We start from the raw sequence: 8,641 nt of genomic DNA on the forward strand, positions 1-8,641 counted from the left end.
TCCCGAAGTTTATAAAACAAAAATTTTGAAATTTTAAGATACTTTCTGAAACACAACCTATACCCGCTTTTATCAATTAAACGAAACAACGCGCGGGTGAAATTAGTCCCGAAAATTTCCAAAATAATTTTAAAATTCTCAAAATATTCCAAACTTAAATAAATATGATTTTCATAATTTTTGAAGAATTCTATGATTAGATATGGATTTTACAAATAAAAGTAATCAGAAAATTATTTAAAGATAAGTAATTAATAAAATATTGATTTCTCAATTTTATAAAATCCTAAAAATAATTATTGTAATTATAAACTCATAAAAACAATTTTAGAGACATTCCAAGTATTTACGCAAATAAATTTGCACTAAATCCACTTTTAAAAGTGAAAATAATTCAATACGATCCCATAATGAATCGCGCGGACAACCCGGTATACTATAAATCATATATAGATAATAATCAAATAACACATAGCGGTCAAAACCAACACACATATCTTATTTATTTAATAATTTCCATAATTGCACAATTAAATAATTAAAAAGAATACATGAGTCGTTATATCCTTCCCCCCTTAAAAAGATTCTGTCCTCAGAATCTGGTCTAGTTACACAAGTGAGGATATTTGTCAAGCATATCTGACTCTAATTCCTAAGTAGACTCTTCTACTCGAAGGTTCAAACGTACTCACAATAGGTATGCACTCATTTCCAAGGACTTGCCTTTAACGATCAAAAATTTGAATTGATCACTATATGCAGAATAACTTAGACAAGAGCCTCGTTGGCTCCTGATCAATCACTTAATTCAAACACAATACTTATCACTTTAACAATGACAGACAACACATTATATGTACACACGTTTGTGACGGTAATATCAACTCATGAACAACTTTTATTTATATCTATCAATACCTTGAATGGTTCACTAATTTTAGGACTTGATATGTCCCTTCTACTCAAACTTATCCAATCTCTTTCAAGACGATACTTTTACTAACACTACTGGTCCTATCTCTATACCCATACTTTCTCTCAATACAATTTTCGTTTTCTTTGTCTACTCCGAGCTGCTTCAACTAATAGCACTACGCTCTTGGCGTGCCGATTTAACTTAGGATTTAACAATTTTTTTTCCCACTTTATTCTAATTGAAATGGAGACCTACACTTGCGTTCACACGAAGCTTGATACCGTGGCATTCCAAAGCTGACATTGCTGATAAATGATCGTTCCAGTGTTTCCTTAAAACTCCACCTCTCAACATATTTTACCTTTCTTGAATCACTTCCGTACCTTGACTCTCTATTCAAGGATGATAGGCGGTACTCGTTTTCAACCTGGTTTCCCAACATTTAAACATCTCTTACTCTTTCCAATTTATTTACTAACTCCTCGGTGGTCTTATTTACATCCAATCTTTCCAGTTGGCATAATGCATCTGTTACCATACAGCTTTGTTTAGGTAGTTGTTAATGTATTAATTCAGAATCTTTTGTTAACCCTAATCAAAATTTTATTCTTGAAGACTCAACGTATAACGTATAGTTGTTTTTTTTTCTGATTTTTTTTTTTGGAGAAAAAAATCCTTGGGCGTTCCACACAAACTTTCTTATTCTTTGAATAGCTGAGGATGTTATCAATACATACAATTTGCTTATCCAAGTACTCCTTATACACCATGTTCCTTAATTCCTTATAAACAACTGATACACTTGTTATTTCACATAATATCGCCAGAGCCTATAATGCTTTTAACTCATTTTAATTGTAATCTCTGATATATTCTCATGTCAGATCTAATTCTCAATACATAACACACTTCTTAAATTAGGTCTCATAAGTAATCAATTCTTTATAGGGTCTCACTTCTTCTTATTCATGGTTTTTTTTAAACTCCCGATAATCAGTACATACTCTTATAATTTCATTCTTTTTCTCCATGAACATCACTGGTACCTTTCACGATTCACTTCTTGTAAAACCATTCCCTGGGTCTGCCTTATCCATTAGGCCTCCAATACTTCGCTTTAATTCTTTGGCATGTCCAACACTTCCCAATCTATTTTGAAATTTCCTTCTTATATCTCGTTATCACTATTTTTTTAAGTTTCTATATATCTTGGAATTTCTTCATTAGACTAAATACTCGATATTGTGAATTCCCTATGGGATCTCATTCCTTAATTCTTCTGCTTGTAGCGTCCAAGTGCTGAAGGAGAATCTGGAAATATCGTGATCATTCTCCTGGGCGCATGAATTTCCTCTCACTACTGCTAACATAGTGATCCATTATCTTCTTTTGACATCTCCTTATCTTTCCCTTAACAACTTCGACTGAAAGGTCATTCTATTCATCCTTGCTCCTGTTTGGATTATAAACTCTGATTCCCAATTTCAACTTCTAAAATTCCATAGAAAATTCTTCCGGTATAGTCTCTATGTCCGTTATTGCTTTCCTCTATCTTTGCTTTTCCTCGTGAATATATACTTCAACCTCTTATAGCCCGTATAGATCTTACACCTTTCTCCATACATATTATGTTTCCCAAATCTTTCAAAATGAATATTATTACTGTTACTCCCAAATTATGGGTAGGATACTTCTGCTCATAAGGTTTCGGTTGTCTGGATGCATATACAATAACCCTATTGTGCTGCATCAACACACATCCTATTCCCTAATGAGAAGCATCACTACCAACTACCAAACCTCCTTGATACTTTTAAAGTGATAAAACAGGTGATGAAACCATTCTTTCATTTAACTCCGCAAAACTTTCCCGTCATCCTTCTCCATTTCATAAAACTTCTTGCTTTTCCTGGTTAGCTTCGTCCAAGATATTGCAACTTTCACGAAATCCTGCACCAATTTCCAATAGTAACCGACTCATGATAAAACTTCTTACTTTTGTTGGTGTTTCTGGTCTCTTTTCATTCATAGTAATTTTAACTTCTGCTGAATCTTGCTTTCTCTACATGGACTATCTATGCTAAGAACTATATTTCATATAACTTCTTTCTTCTCTAACTTCCCAGTCATCATTAAATGATTTGCATGGTCCTCCATTAACTTTAAGTATCACAACTATAGCTTACTCGGATATTCCTTAAAGATTATGTCCATAGGTTCAATCTCCAATTGGTAACACCCAAATCTTAAATCAATTTTAGGAAATGCTTTGCTTCTTCTGTTTGATCAACAAATCAGTAGTTCGAGGTAACAAATACTTACTCTTGATAGTACACTTATTGAGCTTTCTTTAGTCGACGCATAATCTCATACTTCCATTTTCTTATTAACAAATAGTACCGGTGCACTTCATGGGATACACTGGGTTTAATCGCTTCTTTTTCTAGCATCTTTTGCATCTGCTTTGCTAACTTCCTCATTCTAACTGGTGCCATTTTGTGTAAGGCCTTGGTCACTGGCTTTGTCTCAAATATTACGTCACTCGCGAGCTTCATTTCTCTGTCTGGAGGAAATGTTAATAACTCATCTGGAAACATATCTTGAAACTCCTTAATTGCTATAAAATCTTCAAAGTTTGTTTGCTTCTAACTTTTACTTATCTCATAATCATTAACAAATTCTTAATCACCGTAATCATTAACAAATTCTTAACCCTCCTTTTTCCTTTATACCTCATCGTACTCTCATTTAACGTCTTCAGGACTATCTCTTCATTATGGCGGTTTGTTTGGGCATCATGCTTCCATAGTTAATCCATTCCTTACAATAATGTCAAGTCCTCTTGTCTCCCATGTTATCAATTCTTCACAACTTATTACCAGACATCTCAATTCCATCATTGGTATTCACTTATGTAACAATTACACGTCCTTGACTTACTAGTCCTTTAATCATAATCTTATCAATTTAACAGAACAATTCATCATCAACAAAACCTTGAGAGATAAACAATTAAGTTTCTCTCACATCTTTTAATACTTTAACGCATAAGGTATTTACCATAATCTTCCATGTTATCACGTCCATATTTTGAACAATATATTTCACAGAAAAATCGCATATTCTCGTTCTCGAAGACGTATTCTTTATTGGAGTAGATTCCCTTGATCCTTAATGCATCCCTGACTGGGTTAGTGATTTGCAATCCTCGTCATGTGCCCGTGTTTCCTTTCCATGCATAAGAGGTAGATGGAACTTCGTCCGCTTGATTCAGGATACGTTGATTTCTACTTGAAAACCTCTTGCAAAGAACAACAGTACAATGAAACGACTAGAAGGATTCAAAATTCACTGAAGTTAGGGTTGAAAAGAAAGAAGAAGTAAAGATTTGAATATGAATGAGAAAACCACATTGGTACTTAAGATGGCCAGTCTTTCGTACCATATGGCACACAGCACATGATTAGGTGGCGTCCCACCCGACTCTTCGTCATTCTGACAAAGTGTCTTACCATAACACTATTTGTCCCAATCAGAAAGCAAAACTTGAGGAAAGCAAATAAATTTGAAAGGAATGGAATATCTTCCTTTTTGATACCATCATAAAGAATTAAGAAAAGAAGTTCATACATTTTTAGGAATTAAAAAGGAATATTCGCGGTAATATTGAAAACAAGAACGATACCACTGGTTACCATCCACATTTCATTTGTATTCATCTTTCGAGCTTGTTCGATCACATCTTAATTGCATCATATAGCAACTTTAGAGGATACACTGAAATGCTTTTGCAAATTAAGCATTATGGTAGATTCTTACTTGTCACGTCTTGCGTCTTTAATATCGCACCCACACGGATAATACTTTAACAATTCGATCATAATGGCGTTCCTTACCAGGTAACTTCAAGATTCCTCTTTTAATTTAGAATAACCACGTACCATTCGATATAACGATCTTTTTGCTAATAATATTCTGCTTTTAGAGAGGTCTGGAAATCTTTCCAATCTTCTTCGATCACGCTCCGGCTTCTGCTAAATCAATGAATTCTTCGAACTCTGATAGTCCTAGTAATTGAGTGTATAGCTACTCCGTACGCTGATTATGTTGTAAATATTATCAAAAAATACTTGCACTTTACTGTTAGAAATAATCAACTTCTTTATAATTATAGGTTACTTCGTTCTCGATATTAGTAATACTAAGTCTGAAACAGCATCCTTCCAGGTACTCCGGGCTTTCTAACAAACAAGAAACTCAAATAGTAACTTAACAACCAATATTTAAAAATCATTTTATTCAAAAAGGCTTTTAGAAATTTGTAAAGGAAAATCTTTTTCGAAAATTTGTTTTAAAAAAAAAATTTGGAAAATCACAAACGTAGTTGTCCTTACTATATGAGTTGGTTGTTGTCCTTCCAACCTATAACAAGGTACCATATTAAAGAAACAATTACATAAAAGTTCATTCACTCCAATCTACCTCCTCTCCTTTATTGGGTCCATTTGTCTTCCTTAATCAATGATCACTTCAATTGTCGTTGCATGTTATTGTATTAGTAGCTCCACATCAAAACTTCCATACTGGTAATATTCCCGACATTCTCATTGCAGTAGTTAAATAAAACAGGCTATCCAATAGTCAATAAGTCTATTTCATAGAACAAAGTTTACCCGTATCACATCACATCACTACTTTACATATCGCATGTATCATAGCATCATCATTTAATTTCACCAAAAATTCCAGATTTATACCTTTCTCTCTAACTCTTTCAAAATTCATCTAGTTCATCCCATAATTAATCACGCGTGGCTTAGTCACTAATGACTTCTTTTAACCCGATAACAGCTATCCTTTGAAACACTTAAATCTTCTCTCTAAACTTCTTCTCACCTTTATTTATCTCTCAAGCGCTCCCCATTTACTATAACTCTCGAATCCATCCTCGTAGATACAATCGCTTTATAAGACAAGTTCTAAACTGGGGTATAGAACAGGATGTAGGGTAAGGTAAAGAGATACACTCACAGCCGAATATCTCGTGAAACAAGAATAAATAGATGAAGGTTCTGGAATAGGTAATCTCGTATCAAAAGGTGGAAAATTAGCGTAGAATAGCTTGAAGAAGTGCAATCGTTATAACAGAAGGTAGTGCCCTTAATACTGGTGGAGAAATAAGGTGCAATTCCAATCTGAGAGAAGATGACGATCCTCGAACAGAAAGCTCCAAATGATCAAATGACACCGGGAAATAAAGATCTGCCATTGCCGTTGTCTGGAAATCACGTCGCAAGCTAAGAATCCCGAATCGCAATACGAACTGTGGAGACCTACTATACCATCGCACTCAACCTCACAACGTCTTATCTTTCTATTTCCTATTCCTAATCCTAACCCTCTACCCAAACCCAACAATCTAGGCTTGTTTCAGTGACTTATAACCTGTAGCTCTGATACCAACCTGTGGCGCCCTCCAAACCCGGGTCAGAAGTTTGGGGTCCACAACACAACACAATATATCAACCTGTATAAGAAATATTATTTATAATGACCCTGCTTCACAAAATCACGGATCGCAACAGGTTAAAGTATGAAAACAAGCCACAACCTTAATTATTACATCATACCAAATCCCAACTAATTTAACTTACAATTTATAATAAAATTATTCTTACAATCTGACTATCTCTATACCGCATGAAGCTTCTGCTAGCTCGATTCAACTCAACTGGAACCTTAGCCCGCACTTTGGACTGAGGAACTTCACTATCATCCATATTCTTTTCAACTGTAAAATATATAAAAGAATCGCAAGGGTGAGCTAACTAGCTCAGCAAGTCATAATAGTGATAACTGAGGTTAAACAATGATCAAATGGGATGATTCAAAGGAATCAAGTTTCTTTTTAACTAATCATTAGAATTGGATATTCATTTTAAGTTTTAAAACCAAGGTTAGGCTGTTGATCAGTCACGCACTAACCCCGAGCAAAGCACACAGCACTGCTCTAATTACTGGATCCAAGGCACACATTGGCCTAACTTGACCATTGGTATGGTCTGACCACGAATCTGGTCCACATATATAAAAACTATCCAATCCTAAAGCAGTTCAATATGATAAATGATATAATTCAATAAAACAAGATCATAATCAATAATGATTAAACATTTGAATAAAATGTAAGGGAACTCATGGATATCATAAGGGTATATCAGGGTATGTAAAAGAAAGAGTTTTCAATCTATAAAAGAATCAGGTATTAAACAAATAGTGATTTTTCGAGGTATAGTTCTTTGATATTATAAAGAATGGTTGGAGTATAAAAGTTTCTGTGTTTTCAAACCATTTTCTTCTGGTGTTTGGTAGTTAAACATTTGGGAAATAGTATCATATTTGTGTGGTTTGGTGTCTGAGGATCAACAAAGGATGGTTTACAAAGCACAAGGTTTACGACTCAAGACCAAGAAAATCAGGGATTCAAGGGTAAATAGTTTAATGCACTTGCAATGTAAACAAGAGTTATTTTGAATAATAGCGACATGTTATGAAACAGTTTGAAAACATTGGTAATATATCTTGAAGAAAAGTTCAGAAATATTTGCCTTACAAGGCTTTACCACTATTACTGATCAACTCTGAGCCGACTCTGCTACTCAGGCTCTAGCTTCCAATCACTAGATCCCATTGGATTCGACTTTGACACTCAGGTCTTTCTGTTGAAACTCTACTGAGCTCGTCAACTGTCCACTCGGTTATCTTTAGTCCATCGTCCACTTTCAGGTTCCCGACTATAACCTACAGGGTCGAAATACCCCACGTTAGACATCTAGGTATGCTTGACATATCCTCGATACTAATTCTTACCCAACAATATTCAAATCCGACTAGTAATTATTCATATTAGAATAACACATAAAACAATTAGGGTTTACATTCTCGAAATCAATCCAGTGTTCATTTTCAGAAAATACGTATACTCGTCATTTTACGAAATCAGGGTTACTGTGTTTTGGTCAAAGCATACAACACAACATCCAATCAGGTTCTGTATGAACATACGTATATGTATTTACTTATACTCGCCCGACCTCCCGATAATCCTTGGATACGCTCCCGTATTTTTTTGTAGTTCGATTTTCCCGGAAATCGGGCAGCGTCCCCTTAGTTTATCGGACTACCCGTCGAAACATCAATCGACGTCAAATCAATCACAACAAGATCTAAACCAACTACAATCCAATTTTCACAATTCCACAACCATTCCCATATGAAACTATTTACACGACTCATTTCATTTATTTTATAAAAATTAGGACTCAGAATAAATTCATCACCGTCCACCGTCAGCTCATCGAAATTCATCGCCGACGGCGGTAAAATTCGCGGGTGCCAGATAACTTCGGGTTTCTGACACGAATTCCACCGATAAAGTAAATTAATTTAACTATATCAAAATACCAATTAATTTCATCAGAATTTCAAAAATAAAAAGAACAGTCAATTTTATTCAGGTACACGCACGCGCGTGCACTTCACAAAGCGAAACAGGCAACAGGAAAAGAAAAGAACATCGCACCCTAACTGGAAAATAAACCAGAAGAGGTACGCATACAGGAAACCACAATTTCATACACAGGGATACATATATGCTCATGCATCGAAGCCACCAACCTAAACGGGGCATCTCACCGGACTAAAATTGCAGCCACCGGAATGGAA

This window comes from Apium graveolens, chromosome 10, assembly GCF_009905375.1.
Source record: "Apium graveolens cultivar Ventura chromosome 10, ASM990537v1, whole genome shotgun sequence".
Lineage (NCBI taxonomy): Eukaryota > Viridiplantae > Streptophyta > Magnoliopsida > Apiales > Apiaceae > Apium > Apium graveolens.